This window comes from Daphnia pulex, chromosome 2, assembly GCF_021134715.1.
Source record: "Daphnia pulex isolate KAP4 chromosome 2, ASM2113471v1".
Taxonomy (NCBI): Eukaryota; Metazoa; Arthropoda; class Branchiopoda; order Diplostraca; family Daphniidae; genus Daphnia; species Daphnia pulex.
The window spans coordinates 13,232,040-13,253,888 of record NC_060018.1 but is presented as its reverse complement, the minus strand read 5'-3'; positions in this window follow the sequence as shown (position 1 = coordinate 13,253,888).

Below are 21,849 nucleotides of genomic sequence, written 5' to 3'. Positions count from 1 at the left end.
GCTGATAGTTCCAAAACTTGCCACCAGGTGGCGCTGAGTTCAATACTTAGAAACAGGCACTTCCACAGCTCAGAACCATGTGAAACAAACATATTCTTGATCAGAATTTCACGCTGAGCACGATGCGATCAAAATAAAATTTAGTTCCAAAACTTGCCACCAGGTGGCGCTGATAGTTCCAAAACTTGCCACCAGGTGGCGCTGATTTCAACACTTAGAAAAAGGCACTTTTACTGCTCAGAACCATGTGAAACAAACATATTCTTGATCAGAATTTCACGCTGAGCACGATGCGATCAAAATAAAATTTAGTTCCAAAACTTGCCACCAGGTGGCGCTGATAGTTCCAAAACTTGCCACCAGGTGGCGCTGATTTCAATACTTATAGAAACAGGCACTTCTGCTGCTCAGAACCATGTGAAACAAACATATTCTTGATCGGAATTTCACGCTGAGCACGATGCGATCAAAATAAAATTTAGTTCCAAAACTTGCCACCAGGTGGCGCTGATTTCAATACTTAGAAACAGGCACTTCTACTGCTCAGAACCATGTGAAACAAACATATTCTTGATCAGAATTTCACGCTGAGCACGATGCGATCAAAATAAAATTTAGTTCCAAAACTTGCCAACAGGTGGCGCTGATTTCAATACTTAGAAACAGGCACTTCTGCTGCTCAGAACCATGTGAAACAAACATATTCTTGATCAGAATTTCACGCTGAGCACGATGCGATCAAAATAAAATTTAGTTCCAAAACTTGCCACCAGGTGGCGCTGATAGTTCCAAAACTTGCCACCAGGTGGCGCTGATTTCAACACTTAGAAAAAGGCACTTCTACTGCTCAGAACCATGTGAAACAAACATATTCTTGATCAGAATTTCACGCTGAGCACGATGCGATCAAAATAAAATTTAGTTCCAAAACTTGCCACCAGGTGGCGCTGATAGTTCCAAAACTTGCCACCAGGTGGCGCTGATTTCAATACTTATAGAAACAGGCACTTCTGCTGCTCAGAACCATGTGAAACAAACATATTCTTGATCAGAATTTCACGCTGAGCACGATGCGATCAAAATAAAATTTAGTTCCAAAACTTGCCAACAGGTGGCGCTGATTTCAATACTTAGAAACAGGCACTTCTGCTGCTCAGAACCATGTGAAACAAACATATTCTTGATCAGAATTTCACGCTGAGCACGATGCGATCAAAATAAAATTTAGTTCCAAAACTTGCCACCAGGTGGCGCTGATAGTTCCAAAACTTGCCACCAGGTGGCGCTGATTTCAATACTTATAGAAACAGGCACTTCTGCTGCTCAGAACCATGTGAAACAAACATATTCTTGATCAGAATTTCACGCTGAGCACGATGCGATCAAAATAAAATTTAGTTCCAAAACTTGCCACCAGGTGGCGCTGAGTTCAATACTTAGAAAAAGGCACTTCTACTGCTCAGAACCATGTGAAACAAACATATTCTTGATCAGAATTTCACGCTGAGCACGATGCGATCAAAATAAAATTTAGTTCCAAAACTTGCCACCAGGTGGCGCTGATAGTTCCAAAACTTGCCACCAGGTGGCGCTGATTTCAATACTTAGAAACAGGCACTTCTGCTGCTCAGAACCATGTGAAACAAACATATTCTTGATCAGAATTTCACGCTGAGCACGATGCGATCAAAATAAAATTTAGTTCCAAGTGCCACCAGGTGGCGCTGATTTCAATACTTAGAAACAGGCACTTCTACTGCTCAGAACCATGTGAAACAAACATATTCTTGATCAGAATTTCACGCTGAGCACGATGCGATCAAAATAAAATTTAGTTCCAAAACTTGCCACCAGGTGGCGCTGATAGTTCCAAAACTTGCCACCAGGTGGCGCTGATTTCAACACTTAGAAAAAGGCACTTCTACTGCTCAGAACCATGTGAAACAAACATATTCTTGATCAGAATTTCACGCTGAGCACGATGCGATCAAAATAAAATTTAGTTCCAAAACTTGCCACCAGGTGGCGCTGATAGTTCCAAAACTTGCCACCAGGTGGCGCTGATTTCAATACTTATAGAAACAGGCACTTCTGCTGCTCAGAACCATGTGAAACAAACATATTCTTGATCAGAATTTCACGCTGAGCACGATGCGATCAAAATAAAATTTAGTTCCAAAACTTGCCACCAGGTGGCGCTGATAGTTCCAAAACTTGCCACCAGGTGGCGCTGATTTCAACACTTAGAAAAAGGCACTTTTACTGCTCAGAACCATGTGAAACAAACATATTCTTGATCAGAATTTCACGCTGAGCACGATGCGATCAAAATAAAATTTAGTTCCAAAACTTGCCACCAGGTGGCGCTGATAGTTCCAAAACTTGCCACCAGGTGGCGCTGATTTCAATACTTATAGAAACAGGCACTTCTGCTGCTCAGAACCATGTGAAACAAACATATTCTTGATCGGAATTTCACGCTGAGCACGATGCGATCAAAATAAAATTTAGTTCCAAAACTTGCCACCAGGTGGCGCTGATTTCAATACTTAGAAACAGGCACTTCTACTGCTCAGAACCATGTGAAACAAACATATTCTTGATCAGAATTTCACGCTGAGCACGATGCGATCAAAATAAAATTTAGTTCCAAAACTTGCCAACAGGTGGCGCTGATTTCAATACTTAGAAACAGGCACTTCTGCTGCTCAGAACCATGTGAAACAAACATATTCTTGATCAGAATTTCACGCTGAGCACGATGCGATCAAAATAAAATTTAGTTCCAAAACTTGCCACCAGGTGGCGCTGATAGTTCCAAAACTTGCCACCAGGTGGCGCTGATTTCAACACTTAGAAAAAGGCACTTCTACTGCTCAGAACCATGTGAAACAAACATATTCTTGATCAGAATTTCACGCTGAGCACGATGCGATCAAAATAAAATTTAGTTCCAAAACTTGCCACCAGGTGGCGCTGATAGTTCCAAAACTTGCCACCAGGTGGCGCTGATTTCAATACTTATAGAAACAGGCACTTCTGCTGCTCAGAACCATGTGAAACAAACATATTCTTGATCAGAATTTCACGCTGAGCACGATGCGATCAAAATAAAATTTAGTTCCAAAACTTGCCACCAGGTGGCGCTGAGTTCAATACTTAGAAACAGGCACTTCTACTGCTCAAAACCATGTGAAACAAACATATTCTTGATCAGAATTTCACGCTGAGCACGATGCGATCAAAATAAAATTTAGTTCCAAAACTTGCCACCAGGTGGCGCTGAGTTCAATACTTAGAAACAGGCACTTCTACTGCTCAGAACCATGTGAAACAAACATATTCTTGATCAGAATTTCACGCTGAGCACGATGCGATCAAAATAAAATTTAGTTCCAAAACTTGCCACCAGGTGGCGCTGATAGTTCCAAAACTTGCCACCAGGTGGCGCTGATTTCAACACTTAGAAAAAGGCACTTCTACTGCTCAGAACCATGTGAAACAAACATATTCTTGATCAGAATTTCACGCTGAGCACGATGCGATCAAAATAAAATTTAGTTCCAAAACTTGCCACCAGGTGGCGCTGATAGTTCCAAAACTTGCCACCAGGTGGCGCTGATTTCAATACTTATAGAAACAGGCACTTCTGCTGCTCAGAACCATGTGAAACAAACATATTCTTGATCAGAATTTCACGCTGAGCACGATGCGATCAAAATAAAATTTAGTTCCAAAACTTGCCAACAGGTGGCGCTGATTTCAATACTTAGAAACAGGCACTTCTGCTGCTCAGAACCATGTGAAACAAACATATTCTTGATCAGAATTTCACGCTGAGCACGATGCGATCAAAATAAAATTTAGTTCCAAAACTTGCCACCAGGTGGCGCTGATAGTTCCAAAACTTGCCACCAGGTGGCGCTGATTTCAACACTTAGAAAAAGGCACTTCTACTGCTCAGAACCATGTGAAACAAACATATTCTTGATCAGAATTTCACGCTGAGCACGATGCGATCAAAATAAAATTTAGTTCCAAAACTTGCCACCAGGTGGCGCTGATTTCAATACTGAGAAACAGGCACTTCTACTGCTCAGAACCATGTGAAACAAACATATTCTTGATCAGAATTTCACGCTGAGCACGATGCGATCAAAATAAAATTTAGTTCCAAAACTTGCCAACAGGTGGCGCTGATTTCAATACTTAGAAACAGGCACTTCTGCTGCTCAGAACCATGTGAAACAAACATATTCTTGATCAGAATTTCACGCTGAGCACGATGCGATCAAAATAAAATTTAGTTCCAAAACTTGCCACCAGGTGGCGCTGATAGTTCCAAAACTTGCCACCAGGTGGCGCTGATTTCAACACTTAGAAAAAGGCACTTCTACTGCTCAGAACCATGTGAAACAAACATATTCTTGATCAGAATTTCACGCTGAGCACGATGCGATCAAAATAAAATTTAGTTCCAAAACTTGCCACCAGGTGGCGCTGATAGTTCCAAAACTTGCCACCAGGTGGCGCTGATTTCAATACTTATAGAAACAGGCACTTCTGCTGCTCAGAACCATGTGAAACAAACATATTCTTGATCAGAATTTCACGCTGAGCACGATGCGATCAAAATAAAATTTAGTTCCAAAACTTGCCAACAGGTGGCGCTGATTTCAATACTTAGAAACAGGCACTTCTGCTGCTCAGAACCATGTGAAACAAACATATTCTTGATCAGAATTTCACGCTGAGCACGATGCGATCAAAATAAAATTTAGTTCCAAAACTTGCCACCAGGTGGCGCTGATAGTTCCAAAACTTGCCACCAGGTGGCGCTGATTTCAACACTTAGAAAAAGGCACTTCTACTGCTCAGAACCATGTGAAACAAACATATTCTTGATCAGAATTTCACGCTGAGCACGATGCGATCAAAATAAAATTTAGTTCCAAAACTTGCCACCAGGTGGCGCTGATAGTTCCAAAACTTGCCACCAGGTGGCGCTGATTTCAACACTTAGAAAAAGGCACTTCTACTGCTCAGAACCATGTGAAACAAACATATTCTTGATCAGAATTTCACGCTGAGCACGATGCGATCAAAATAAAATTTAGTTCCAAAACTTGCCACCAGGTGGCGCTGATAGTTCCAAAACTTGCCACCAGGTGGCGCTGATTTCAATACTTATAGAAACAGGCACTTCTGCTGCTCAGAACCATGTGAAACAAACATATTCTTGATCAGAATTTCACGCTGAGCACGATGCGATCAAAATAAAATTTAGTTCCAAAACTTGCCAACAGGTGGCGCTGATTTCAATACTTAGAAACAGGCACTTCTGCTGCTCAGAACCATGTGAAACAAACATATTCTTGATCAGAATTTCACGCTGAGCACGATGCGATCAAAATAAAATTTAGTTCCAAAACTTGCCAACAGGTGGCGCTGATTTCAATACTTAGAAACAGGCACTTCTGCTGCTCAGAACCATGTGAAACAAACATATTCTTGATCAGAATTTCACGCTGAGCACGATGCGATCAAAATAAAATTTAGTTCCAAAACTTGCCACCAGGTGGCGCTGATAGTTCCAAAACTTGCCACCAGGTGGCGCTGATTTCAACACTTAGAAAAAGGCACTTCTACTGCTCAGAACCATGTGAAACAAACATATTCTTGATCAGAATTTCACGCTGAGCACGATGCGATCAAAATAAAATTTAGTTCCAAAACTTGCCACCAGGTGGCGCTGATAGTTCCAAAACTTGCCACCAGGTGGCGCTGATTTCAATACTTATAGAAACAGGCACTTCTGCTGCTCAGAACCATGTGAAACAAACATATTCTTGATCGGAATTTCACGCTGAGCACGATGCGATCAAAATAAAATTTAGTTCCAAAACTTGCCACCAGGTGGCGCTGATTTCAATACTTAGAAACAGGCACTTCTACTGCTCAGAACCATGTGAAACAAACATATTCTTGATCAGAATTTCACGCTGAGCACGATGCGATCAAAATAAAATTTAGTTCCAAAACTTGCCAACAGGTGGCGCTGATTTCAATACTTAGAAACAGGCACTTCTGCTGCTCAGAACCATGTGAAACAAACATATTCTTGATCAGAATTTCACGCTGAGCACGATGCGATCAAAATAAAATTTAGTTCCAAAACTTGCCACCAGGTGGCGCTGATAGTTCCAAAACTTGCCACCAGGTGGCGCTGATTTCAACACTTAGAAAAAGGCACTTCTACTGCTCAGAACCATGTGAAACAAACATATTCTTGATCAGAATTTCACGCTGAGCACGATGCGATCAAAATAAAATTTAGTTCCAAAACTTGCCACCAGGTGGCGCTGATAGTTCCAAAACTTGCCACCAGGTGGCGCTGATTTCAATACTTATAGAAACAGGCACTTCTGCTGCTCAGAACCATGTGAAACAAACATATTCTTGATCAGAATTTCACGCTGAGCACGATGCGATCAAAATAAAATTTAGTTCCAAAACTTGCCAACAGGTGGCGCTGATTTCAATACTTAGAAACAGGCACTTCTGCTGCTCAGAACCATGTGAAACAAACATATTCTTGATCAGAATTTCACGCTGAGCACGATGCGATCAAAATAAAATTTAGTTCCAAAACTTGCCAACAGGTGGCGCTGATTTCAATACTTAGAAACAGGCACTTCTGCTGCTCAGAACCATGTGAAACAAACATATTCTTGATCAGAATTTCACGCTGAGCACGATGCGATCAAAATAAAATTTAGTTCCAAAACTTGCCACCAGGTGGCGCTGATAGTTCCAAAACTTGCCACCAGGTGGCGCTGATTTCAACACTTAGAAAAAGGCACTTCTACTGCTCAGAACCATGTGAAACAAACATATTCTTGATCAGAATTTCACGCTGAGCACGATGCGATCAAAATAAAATTTAGTTCCAAAACTTGCCACCAGGTGGCGCTGATAGTTCCAAAACTTGCCACCAGGTGGCGCTGATTTCAATACTTAGAAACAGGCACTTCTGCTGCTCAGAACCATGTGAAACAAACATATTCTTGATCAGAATTTCACGCTGAGCACGATGCGATCAAAATAAAATTTAGTTCCAAAACTTGCCACCAGGTGGCGCTGAGTTCAATACTTAGAAACAGGCACTTCTACTGCTCAAAACCATGTGAAACAAACATATTCTTGATCAGAATTTCACGCTGAGCACGATGCGATCAAAATAAAATTTAGTTCCAAAACTTGCCACCAGGTGGCGCTGAGTTCAATACTTAGAAACAGGCACTTCTACTGCTCAGAACCATGTGAAACAAACATATTCTTGATCAGAATTTCACGCTGAGCACGATGCGATCAAAATAAAATTTAGTTCCAAAACTTGCCACCAGGTGGCGCTGAGTTCAATACTTAGAAACAGGCACTTCTACTGCTCAGAACCATGTGAAACAAACATATTCTTGATCAGAATTTCACGCTGAGCACGATGCGATCAAAATAAAATTTAGTTCCAAAACTTGCCACCAGGTGGCGCTGATAGTTCCAAAACTTGCCACCAGGTGGCGCTGATTTCAATACTTATAGAAACAGGCACTTCTGCTGCTCAGAACCATGTGAAACAAACATATTCTTGATCAGAATTTCACGCTGAGCACGATGCGATCAAAATAAAATTTAGTTCCAAAACTTTCCACCAGGTGGCGCTGATTTCAATACTTAGAAACAGGCACTTCTGCTGCTCAGAACCATGTGAAACAAACATATTCTTGATCGGAATTTCACGCTGAGCACGATGCGATCAAAATAAAATTTAGTTCCAACACTTGCCACCAGGTGGCGCTGATTTCAATACTTAGAAACAGGCACTTCTGCTGCTCAGAACCATGTGAAACAAACATATTCTTGATCAGAATTTCACGCTGAGCACGATGCGATCAAAATAAAATTTAGTTCCAAAACTTGCCACCAGGTGGCGCTGATTTCAATACTGAGAAACAGGCACTTCTACTGCTCAGAACCATGTGAAACAAACATATTCTTGATCAGAATTTCACGCTGAGCACGATGCGATCAAAATAAAATTTAGTTCCAAAACTTGCCACCAGGTGGCGCTGATTTCAATACTTAGAAACAGGCACTTCTACTGCTCAGAACCATGGGAAACAAACATATTCTTGATCAGAATTTCACGCTGAGCACGATGCGATCAAAATAAAATTTAGTTCCAAAACTTGCCACCAGGTGGCGCTGATAGTTCCAAAACTTGCCACCAGGTGGCGCTGATTTCAACACTTAGAAAAAGGCACTTCTACTGCTCAGAACCATGTGAAACAAACATATTCTTGATCAGAATTTCACGCTGAGCACGATGCGATCAAAATAAAATTTAGTTCCAAAACTTGCCACCAGGTGGCGCTGATTTCAATACTTAGAAACAGGCACTTCTACTGCTCAGAACCATGTGAAACAAACATATTCTTGATCAGAATTTCACGCTGAGCACGATGCGATCAAAATAAAATTTAGTTCCAAAACTTGCCACCAGGTGGCGCTGATTTCAATACTGAGAAACAGGCACTTCTACTGCTCAGAACCATGTGAAACAAACATATTCTTGATCAGAATTTCACGCTGAGCACGATGCGATCAAAATAAAATTTAGTTCCAAAACTTGCCAACAGGTGGCGCTGATTTCAATACTTAGAAACAGGCACTTCTGCTGCTCAGAACCATGTGAAACAAACATATTCTTGATCAGAATTTCACGCTGAGCACGATGCGATCAAAATAAAATTTAGTTCCAAAACTTGCCACCAGGTGGCGCTGATAGTTCCAAAACTTGCCACCAGGTGGCGCTGATTTCAACACTTAGAAAAAGGCACTTCTACTGCTCAGAACCATGTGAAACAAACATATTCTTGATCAGAATTTCACGCTGAGCACGATGCGATCAAAATAAAATTTAGTTCCAAAACTTGCCACCAGGTGGCGCTGATAGTTCCAAAACTTGCCACCAGGTGGCGCTGATTTCAATACTTATAGAAACAGGCACTTCTGCTGCTCAGAACCATGTGAAACAAACATATTCTTGATCAGAATTTCACGCTGAGCACGATGCGATCAAAATAAAATTTAGTTCCAAAACTTGCCAACAGGTGGCGCTGATTTCAATACTTAGAAACAGGCACTTCTGCTGCTCAGAACCATGTGAAACAAACATATTCTTGATCAGAATTTCACGCTGAGCACGATGCGATCAAAATAAAATTTAGTTCCAAAACTTGCCACCAGGTGGCGCTGATAGTTCCAAAACTTGCCACCAGGTGGCGCTGATTTCAACACTTAGAAAAAGGCACTTCTACTGCTCAGAACCATGTGAAACAAACATATTCTTGATCAGAATTTCACGCTGAGCACGATGCGATCAAAATAAAATTTAGTTCCAAAACTTGCCACCAGGTGGCGCTGATAGTTCCAAAACTTGCCACCAGGTGGCGCTGATTTCAATACTTATAGAAACAGGCACTTCTGCTGCTCAGAACCATGTGAAACAAACATATTCTTGATCAGAATTTCACGCTGAGCACGATGCGATCAAAATAAAATTTAGTTCCAAAACTTGCCAACAGGTGGCGCTGATTTCAATACTTAGAAACAGGCACTTCTGCTGCTCAGAACCATGTGAAACAAACATATTCTTGATCAGAATTTCACGCTGAGCACGATGCGATCAAAATAAAATTTAGTTCCAAAACTTGCCACCAGGTGGCGCTGATAGTTCCAAAACTTGCCACCAGGTGGCGCTGATTTCAATACTTATAGAAACAGGCACTTCTGCTGCTCAGAACCATGTGAAACAAACATATTCTTGATCAGAATTTCACGCTGAGCACGATGCGATCAAAATAAAATTTAGTTCCAAAACTTGCCAACAGGTGGCGCTGATTTCAATACTTAGAAACAGGCACTTCTGCTGCTCAGAACCATGTGAAACAAACATATTCTTGATCAGAATTTCACGCTGAGCACGATGCGATCAAAATAAAATTTAGTTCCAAAACTTGCCACCAGGTGGCGCTGATAGTTCCAAAACTTGCCACCAGGTGGCGCTGATTTCAACACTTAGAAAAAGGCACTTCTACTGCTCAGAACCATGTGAAACAAACATATTCTTGATCAGAATTTCACGCTGAGCACGATGCGATCAAAATAAAATTTAGTTCCAAAACTTGCCACCAGGTGGCGCTGATTTCAATACTGAGAAACAGGCACTTCTACTGCTCAGAACCATGTGAAACAAACATATTCTTGATCAGAATTTCACGCTGAGCACGATGCGATCAAAATAAAATTTAGTTCCAAAACTTGCCAACAGGTGGCGCTGATTTCAATACTTAGAAACAGGCACTTCTGCTGCTCAGAACCATGTGAAACAAACATATTCTTGATCAGAATTTCACGCTGAGCACGATGCGATCAAAATAAAATTTAGTTCCAAAACTTGCCACCAGGTGGCGCTGATAGTTCCAAAACTTGCCACCAGGTGGCGCTGATTTCAACACTTAGAAAAAGGCACTTCTACTGCTCAGAACCATGTGAAACAAACATATTCTTGATCAGAATTTCACGCTGAGCACGATGCGATCAAAATAAAATTTAGTTCCAAAACTTGCCACCAGGTGGCGCTGATAGTTCCAAAACTTGCCACCAGGTGGCGCTGATTTCAATACTTAGAAACAGGCACTTCTGCTGCTCAGAACCATGTGAAACAAACATATTCTTGATCAGAATTTCACGCTGAGCACGATGCGATCAAAATAAAATTTAGTTCCAAGTGCCACCAGGTGGCGCTGATTTCAATACTTAGAAACAGGCACTTCTACTGCTCAGAACCATGTGAAACAAACATATTCTTGATCAGAATTTCACGCTGAGCACGATGCGATCAAAATAAAATTTAGTTCCAAAACTTGCCACCAGGTGGCGCTGATAGTTCCAAAACTTGCCACCAGGTGGCGCTGAGTTCAATACTTAGAAACAGGCACTTCCACAGCTCAGAACCATGTGAAACAAACATATTCTTGATCAGAATTTCACGCTGAGCACGATGCGATCAAAATAAAATTTAGTTCCAAAACTTGCCACCAGGTGGCGCTGATTTCAATACTTAGAAACAGGCACTTCTACTGCTCAGAACCATGTGAAACAAACATATTCTTGATCAGAATTTCCCGCTGAGCACGATGCGATCAAAATAAAATTTAGTTCCAAAACTTGCCACCAGGTGGCGCTGATAGTTCCAAAACTTGCCACCAGGTGGCGCTGAGTTCAATACTTAGAAACAGGCACTTCCACAGCTCAGAACCATGTGAAACAAACATATTCTTGATCAGAATTTCACGCTGAGCACGATGCGATCAAAATAAAATTTAGTTCCAAAACTTGCCACCAGGTGGCGCTGATAGTTCCAAAACTTGCCACCAGGTGGCGCTGATTTCAACACTTAGAAAAAGGCACTTTTACTGCTCAGAACCATGTGAAACAAACATATTCTTGATCAGAATTTCACGCTGAGCACGATGCGATCAAAATAAAATTTAGTTCCAAAACTTGCCACCAGGTGGCGCTGATAGTTCCAAAACTTGCCACCAGGTGGCGCTGATTTCAATACTTATAGAAACAGGCACTTCTGCTGCTCAGAACCATGTGAAACAAACATATTCTTGATCGGAATTTCACGCTGAGCACGATGCGATCAAAATAAAATTTAGTTCCAAAACTTGCCACCAGGTGGCGCTGATTTCAATACTTAGAAACAGGCACTTCTACTGCTCAGAACCATGTGAAACAAACATATTCTTGATCAGAATTTCACGCTGAGCACGATGCGATCAAAATAAAATTTAGTTCCAAAACTTGCCACCAGGTGGCGCTGAGTTCAATACTTAGAAACAGGCACTTCTACTGCTCAGAACCATGTGAAACAAACATATTCTTGATCAGAATTTCACGCTGAGCACGATGCGATCAAAATAAAATTTAGTTCCAAAACTTGCCACCAGGTGGCGCTGAGTTCAATACTTAGAAACAGGCACTTCTACTGCTCAGAACCATGTGAAACAAACATATTCTTGATCAGAATTTCACGCTGAGCACGATGCGATCAAAATAAAATTTAGTTCCAAAACTTGCCACCAGGTGGCGCTGATAGTTCCAAAACTTGCCACCAGGTGGCGCTGATTTCAATACTTATAGAAACAGGCACTTCTGCTGCTCAGAACCATGTGAAACAAACATATTCTTGATCAGAATTTCACGCTGAGCACGATGCGATCAAAATAAAATTTAGTTCCAAAACTTTCCACCAGGTGGCGCTGATTTCAATACTTAGAAACAGGCACTTCTGCTGCTCAGAACCATGTGAAACAAACATATTCTTGATCGGAATTTCACGCTGAGCACGATGCGATCAAAATAAAATTTAGTTCCAACACTTGCCACCAGGTGGCGCTGATTTCAATACTTAGAAACAGGCACTTCTGCTGCTCAGAACCATGTGAAACAAACATATTCTTGATCAGAATTTCACGCTGAGCACGATGCGATCAAAATAAAATTTAGTTCCAAAACTTGCCACCAGGTGGCGCTGATTTCAATACTGAGAAACAGGCACTTCTACTGCTCAGAACCATGTGAAACAAACATATTCTTGATCAGAATTTCACGCTGAGCACGATGCGATCAAAATAAAATTTAGTTCCAAAACTTGCCACCAGGTGGCGCTGATTTCAATACTTAGAAACAGGCACTTCTACTGCTCAGAACCATGGGAAACAAACATATTCTTGATCAGAATTTCACGCTGAGCACGATGCGATCAAAATAAAATTTAGTTCCAAAACTTGCCACCAGGTGGCGCTGATAGTTCCAAAACTTGCCACCAGGTGGCGCTGATTTCAACACTTAGAAAAAGGCACTTCTACTGCTCAGAACCATGTGAAACAAACATATTCTTGATCAGAATTTCACGCTGAGCACGATGCGATCAAAATAAAATTTAGTTCCAAAACTTGCCACCAGGTGGCGCTGATTTCAATACTTAGAAACAGGCACTTCTACTGCTCAGAACCATGTGAAACAAACATATTCTTGATCAGAATTTCACGCTGAGCACGATGCGATCAAAATAAAATTTAGTTCCAAAACTTGCCACCAGGTGGCGCTGATTTCAATACTGAGAAACAGGCACTTCTACTGCTCAGAACCATGTGAAACAAACATATTCTTGATCAGAATTTCACGCTGAGCACGATGCGATCAAAATAAAATTTAGTTCCAAAACTTGCCAACAGGTGGCGCTGATTTCAATACTTAGAAACAGGCACTTCTGCTGCTCAGAACCATGTGAAACAAACATATTCTTGATCAGAATTTCACGCTGAGCACGATGCGATCAAAATAAAATTTAGTTCCAAAACTTGCCACCAGGTGGCGCTGATAGTTCCAAAACTTGCCACCAGGTGGCGCTGATTTCAACACTTAGAAAAAGGCACTTCTACTGCTCAGAACCATGTGAAACAAACATATTCTTGATCAGAATTTCACGCTGAGCACGATGCGATCAAAATAAAATTTAGTTCCAAAACTTGCCACCAGGTGGCGCTGATAGTTCCAAAACTTGCCACCAGGTGGCGCTGATTTCAATACTTATAGAAACAGGCACTTCTGCTGCTCAGAACCATGTGAAACAAACATATTCTTGATCAGAATTTCACGCTGAGCACGATGCGATCAAAATAAAATTTAGTTCCAAAACTTGCCAACAGGTGGCGCTGATTTCAATACTTAGAAACAGGCACTTCTGCTGCTCAGAACCATGTGAAACAAACATATTCTTGATCAGAATTTCACGCTGAGCACGATGCGATCAAAATAAAATTTAGTTCCAAAACTTGCCACCAGGTGGCGCTGATAGTTCCAAAACTTGCCACCAGGTGGCGCTGATTTCAACACTTAGAAAAAGGCACTTCTACTGCTCAGAACCATGTGAAACAAACATATTCTTGATCAGAATTTCACGCTGAGCACGATGCGATCAAAATAAAATTTAGTTCCAAAACTTGCCACCAGGTGGCGCTGATAGTTCCAAAACTTGCCACCAGGTGGCGCTGATTTCAATACTTAGAAACAGGCACTTCTGCTGCTCAGAACCATGTGAAACAAACATATTCTTGATCAGAATTTCACGCTGAGCACGATGCGATCAAAATAAAACTTAGTTCCAAAACTTGCCACCAGGTGGCGCTGATTTCAATACTGAGAAACAGGCACTTCTACTGCTCAGAACCATGTGAAACAAACATATTCTTGATCAGAATTTCACGCTGAGCACGATGCGATCAAAATAAAATTTAGTTCCAAAACTTGCCACCAGGTGGCGCTGATTTCAATACTAAGAAACAGGCACTTCTACTGCTCAGAACCATGGGAAACAAACATATTCTTGATCAGAATTTCACGCTGAGCACGATGCGATCAAAATAAAATTTAGTTCCAAAACTTGCCACCAGGTGGCGCTGATAGTTCCAAAACTTGCCACCAGGTGGCGCTGATTTCAACACTTAGAAAAAGGCACTTCTACTGCTCAGAACCATGTGAAACAAACATATTCTTGATCAGAATTTCACGCTGAGCACGATGCGATCAAAATAAAATTTAGTTCCAAAACTTGCCACCAGGTGGCGCTGATAGTTCCAAAACTTGCCACCAGGTGGCGCTGATTTCAACACTTAGAAAAAGGCACTTCTACTGCTCAGAACCATGTGAAACAAACATATTCTTGATCAGAATTTCACGCTGAGCACGATGCGATCAAAATAAAATTTAGTTCCAAAACTTGCCACCAGGTGGCGCTGATAGTTCCAAAACTTGCCACCAGGTGGCGCTGATTTCAATACTTAGAAACAGGCACTTCTGCTGCTCAGAACCATGTGAAACAAACATATTCTTGATCAGAATTTCACGCTGAGCACGATGCGATCAAAATAAAATTTAGTTCCAAAACTTGCCACCAGGTGGCGCTGAGTTCAATACTTAGAAACAGGCACTTCTACTGCTCAGAACCATGTGAAACAAACATATTCTTGATCAGAATTTCACGCTGAGCACGATGCGATCAAAATAAAATTTAGTTCCAAAACTTGCCACCAGGTGGCGCTGAGTTCAATACTTAGAAACAGGCACTTCTACTGCTCAGAACCATGTGAAACAAACATATTCTTGATCAGAATTTCACGCTGAGCACGATGCGATCAAAATAAAATTTAGTTCCAAAACTTGCCACCAGGTGGCGCTGAGTTCAATACTTAGAAACAGGCACTTCTACTGCTCAGAACCATGTGAAACAAACATATTCTTGATCAGAATTTCACGCTGAGCACGATGCGATCAAAATAAAATTTAGTTCCAAAACTTGCCACCAGGTGGCGCTGATAGTTCCAAAACTTGCCACCAGGTGGCGCTGATTTCAATACTTATAGAAACAGGCACTTCTGCTGCTCAGAACCATGTGAAACAAACATATTCTTGATCGGAATTTCACGCTGAGCACGATGCGATCAAAATAAAATTTAGTTCCAACACTTGCCACCAGGTGGCGCTGAGTTCAATACTTAGAAACAGGCACTTCCACAGCTCAGAACCATGTGAAACAAACATATTCTTGATCAGAATTTCACGCTGAGCACGATGCGATCAAAATAAAATTTAGTTCCAAAACTTGCCACCAGGTGGCGCTGATTTCAATACTTAGAAACAGGCACTTCTACTGCTCAGAACCATGTGAAACAAACATATTCTTGATCAGAATTTCACGCTGAGCACGATGCGATCAAAATAAAATTTAGTTCCAAAACTTGCCACCAGGTGGCGCTGATAGTTCCAAAACTTGCCACCAGGTGGCGCTGATTTCAACACTTAGAAAAAGGCACTTCTACTGCTCAGAACCATGTGAAACAAACATATTCTTGATCAGAATTTCACGCTGAGCACGATGCGATCAAAATAAAATTTAGTTCCAAAACTTGCCACCAGGTGGCGCTGATAGTTCCAAAACTTGCCACCAGGTGGCGCTGATTTCAATACTTAGAAACAGGCACTTCTGCTGCTCAGAACCATGTGAAACAAACATATTCTTGATCAGAATTTCACGCTGAGCACGATGCGATCAAAATAAAATTTAGTTCCAAAACTTGCCACCAGGTGGCGCTGATTTCAACACTTAGAAACAGGCACTTCTACTGCTCAGAACCATGTGAAACAAACATATTCTTGATCAGAATTTCACGCTGAGCACGATGCGATCAAAATAAAATTTAGTTCCAAAACTTGCCACCAGGTGGCGCTGATTTCAATACTTAGAAACAGGCACTTCTACTGCTCAGAACCATGTGAAACAAACATATTCTTGATCAGAATTTCACGCTGAGCACGATGCGATCAAAATAAAATTTAGTTCCAAAACTTGCCACCAGGTGGCGCTGATTTCAATACTTAGAAACAGGCACTTCTACTGCTCAGAACCATGGGAAACAAACATATTCTTGATCAGAATTTCACGCTGAGCACGATGCGATCAAAATAAAATTTAGTTCCAAAACTTGCCACCAGGTGGCGCTGATAGTTCCAAAACTTGCCACCAGGTGGCGCTGAGTTCAATACTTAGAAACAGGCACTTCTACTGCTCAGAACCATGGGAAACAAACATATTCTTGATCAGAATTTCACGCTGAGCACGATGCGATCAAAATAAAATTTAGTTCCAAAACTTGCCACCAGGTGGCGCTGATAGTTCCAAAACTTGCCACCAGGTGGCGCTGATTTCAACACTTAGAAAAAGGCACTTCTACTGCTCAGAACCATGTGAAACAAACATATTCTTGATCAGAATTTCACGCTGAGCACGATGCGATCAAAATAAAATTTAGTTCCAAAACTTGCCACCAGGTGGCGCTGATAGTTCCAAAACTTGCCACCAGGTGGCGCTGATTTCAACACTTAGAAAAAGGCACTTCTACTGCTCAGAACCATGTGAAACAAACATATTCTTGATCAGAATTTCACGCTGAGCACGATGCGATCAAAATAAAATTTAGTTCCAAAACTTGCCACCAGGTGGCGCTGATAGTTCCAAAACTTGCCACCAGGTGGCGCTGATTTCAATACTTAGAAACAGGCACTTCTGCTGCTCAGAACCATGTGAAACAAACATATTCTTGATCAGAATTTCACGCTGAGCACGATGCGATCAAAATAAAATTTAGTTCCAAAACTTGCCACCAGGTGGCGCTGATTTCAATACTTAGAAACAGGCACTTCTGCTGCTCAGAATCATGTGAAACAAACATATTCTTGATCAGAATTTCACGCTGAGCACGATGCGATCAAAATAAAATTTAGTTCCAAAACTTGCCACCAGGTGGCGCTGATTTCAATACTGAGAAACAGGCACTTCTACTGCACAGAACCATGTGAAACAAACATATTCTTGATCAGAATTTCACGCTGAGCACGATGCGATCAAAATAAAATTTAGTTCCAAAACTTGCCACCAGGTGGCGCTGATTTCAATACTTAGAAACAGGCACTTCTGCTGCTCAGAACCATGTGAAACAAACATATTCTTGATCAGAATTTCACGCTGAGCACGATGCGATCAAAATAAAATTTAGTTCCAAAACTTGCCACCAGGTGGCGCTGATTTCAATACTTAGAAACAGGCACTTCTACTGCTCAGAACCATGGGAAACAAACATATTCTTGATCAGAATTTCACGCTGAGCACGATGCGATCAAAATAAAATTTAGTTCCAAAACTTGCCACCAGGTGGCGCTGATAGTTCCAAAACTTGCCACCAGGTGGCGCTGATTTCAACACTTAGAAAAAGGCACTTCTACTGCTCAGAACCATGTGAAACAAACATATTCTTGATCAGAATTTCACGCTGAGCACGATGCGATCAAAATAAAATTTAGTTCCAAAACTTGCCACCAGGTGGCGCTGATAGTTCCAAAACTTGCCACCAGGTGGCGCTGATTTCAATACTTAGAAACAGGCACTTCTACTGCTCAGAACCATGTGAAACAAACATATTCTTGATCAGAATTTCACGCTGAGCACGATGCGATCAAAATAAAATTTAGTTCCAAGTGCCACCAGGTGGCGCTGATTTCAATACTTAGAAACAGGCACTTCTACTGCTCAGAACCATGGGAAACAAACATATTCTTGATCAGAATTTCACGCTGAGCACGATGCGATCAAAATAAAATTTAGTTCCAAAACTTGCCACCAGGTGGCGCTGATAGTTCCAAAACTTGCCACCAGGTGGCGCTGATTTCAACACTTAGAAAAAGGCACTTCTACTGCTCAGAACCATGTGAAACAAACATATTCTTGATCAGAATTTCACGCTGAGCACGATGCGATCAAAATAAAATTTAGTTCCAAAACTTGCCACCAGGTGGCGCTGATTTCAATACTGAGAAACAGGCACTTCTACTGCTCAGAACCATGTGAAACAAACATATTCTTGATCAGAATTTCACGCTGAGCACGATGCGATCAAAATAAAATTTAGTTCCAAAACTTGCCACCAGGTGGCGCTGATTTCAATACTTAGAAACAGGCACTTCTACTGCTCAGAACCATGGGAAACAAACATATTCTTGATCAGAATTTCACGCTGAGCACGATGCGATCAAAATAAAATTTAGTTCCAAAACTTGCCACCAGGTGGCGCTGATAGTTCCAAAACTTGCCACCAGGTGGCGCTGATTTCAACACTTAGAAAAAGGCACTTCTACTGCTCAGAACCATGTGAAACAAACATATTCTTGATCAGAATTTCACGCTGAGCACGATGCGATCAAAATAAAATTTAGTTCCAAAACTTGCCACCAGGTGGCGCTGAGTTCAATACTTAGAAACAGGCACTTCCACAGCTCAGAACCATGTGAAACAAACATATTCTTGATCAGAATTTCACGCTGAGCACGATGCGATCAAAATAAAATTTAGTTCCAAAACTTGCCACCAGGTGGCGCTGATTTCAATACTTAGAAACAGGCACTTCTACTGCTCAGAACCATGTGAAACAAACATATTCTTGATCAGAATTTCACGCTGAGCACGATGCGATCAAAATAAAATTTAGTTCCAAAACTTGCCACCAGGTGGCGCTGATAGTTCCAAAACTTGCCACCAGGTGGCGCTGATTTCAACACTTAGAAAAAGGCACTTCTACTGCTCAGAACCATGTGAAACAAACATATTCTTGATCAGAATTTCACGCTGAGCACGATGCGATCAAAATAAAATTTAGTTCCAAAACTTGCCACCAGGTGGCGCTGATAGTTCCAAAACTTGCCACCAGGTGGCGCTGATTTCAATACTTAGAAACAGGCACTTCTGCTGCTCAGAACCATGTGAAACAAACATATTCTTGATCAGAATTTCACGCTGAGCACGATGCGATCAAAATAAAATTTAGTTCCAAAACTTGCCACCAGGTGGCGCTGATTTCAACACTTAGAAACAGGCACTTCTACTGCTCAGAACCATGTGAAACAAACATATTCTTGATCAGAATTTCACGCTGAGCACGATGCGATCAAAATAAAATTTAGTTCCAAAACTTGCCACCAGGTGGCGCTGATTTCAATACTTAGAAACAGGCACTTCTACTGCTCAGAACCATGTGAAACAAACATATTCTTGATCAGAATTTCACGCTGAGCACGATGCGATCAAAATAAAATTTAGTTCCAAAACTTGCCACCAGGTGGCGCTGATTTCAATACTTAGAAACAGGCACTTCTACTGCTCAGAACCATGGGAAACAAACATATTCTTGATCAGAATTTCACGCTGAGCACGATGCGATCAAAATAAAATTTAGTTCCAAAACTTGCCACCAGGTGGCGCTGATAGTTCCAAAACTTGCCACCAGGTGGCGCTGAGTTCAATACTTAGAAACAGGCACTTCTACTGCTCAGAACCATGGGAAACAAACATATTCTTGATCAGAATTTCACGCTGAGCACGATGCGATCAAAATAAAATTTAGTTCCAAAACTTGCCACCAGGTGGCGCTGATAGTTCCAAAACTTGCCACCAGGTGGCGCTGATTTCAACACTTAGAAAAAGGCACTTCTACTGCTCAGAACCATGTGAAACAAACATATTCTTGATCAGAATTTCACGCTGAGCACGATGCGATCAAAATAAAATTTAGTTCCAAAACTTGCCACCAGGTGGCGCTGATAGTTCCAAAACTTGCCACCAGGTGGCGCTGATTTCAATACTTAGAAACAGGCACTTCTACTGCTCAGAACCATGTGAAACAAACATATTCTTGATCAGAATTTCACGCTGAGCACGATGCGATCAAAATAAAATTTAGTTCCAAGTGCCACCAGGTGGCGCTGATTTCAATACTTAGAAACAGGCACTTCTACTGCTCAGAACCATGGGAAACAAACATATTCTTGATCAGAATTTCACGCTGAGCACGATGCGATCAAAATAAAATTTAGTTCCAAAACTTGCCACCAGGTGGCGCTGATAGTTCCAAAACTTGCCACCAGGTGGCGCTGATTTCAACACTTAGAAAAAGGCACTTCTACTGCTCAGAACCATGTGAAACAAACATATTCTTGATCAGAATTTCACGCTGAGCACGATGCGATCAAAATAAAATTTAGTTCCAAAACTTGCCACCAGGTGGCGCTGATAGTTCCAAAACTTGCCACCAGGTGGCGCTGATTTCAATACTTAGAAACAGGCACTTCTGCTGCTCAGAACCATGTGAAACAAACATATTCTTGATCAGAATTTCACGCTGAGCACGATGCGATCAAAATAAAATTTAGTTCCAAAACTTGCCACCAGGTGGCGCTGATTTCAATACTTAGAAACAGGCACTTCTGCTGCTCAGAATCATGTGAAACAAACATATTCTTGATCAGAATTTCACGCTGAGCACGATGCGATCAAAATAAAATTTAGTTCCAAAACTTGCCACCAGGTGGCGCTGATTTCAATACTGAGAAACAGGCACTTCTACTGCACAGAACCATGTGAAACAAACATATTCTTGATCAGAATTTCACGCTGAGCACGATGCGATCAAAATAAAATTTAGTTCCAAAACTTGCCACCAGGTGGCGCTGATTTCAATACTTAGAAACAGGCACTTCTGCTGCTCAGAACCATGTGAAACAAACATATTCTTGATCAGAATTTCACGCTGAGCACGATGCGATCAAAATAAAATTTAGTTCCAAAACTTGCCACCAGGTGGCGCTGATTTCAATACTTAGAAACAGGCACTTCTGCTGCTCAGAACCATGTGAAACAAACATATTCTTGATCAGAATTTCACGCTGAGCACGATGCGATCAAAATAAAATTTAGTTCCAAAACTTGCCACCAGGTGGCGCTGAGTTCAATACTTAGAAACAGGCACTTCTGCTGCTCAGAACCATGTGAAACAAACATATTCTTGATCAGAATTTCACGCTGAGCACGATGCGATCAAAATAAAATTTAGTTCCAAAACTTGCCACCAGGTGGCGCTGATAGTTCCAAAACTTGCCACCAGGTGGCGCTGATTTCAACACTTAGAAAAAGGCACTTCTACTGCTCAGAACCATGTGAAACAAACATATTCTTGATCAGAATTTCACGCTGAGCACGATGCCATCAAAATAAAATTTAGTTCCAAAACATGCCACCAGGTGGCGCTGATAGTTCCAAAACTTGCCACCAGGTGG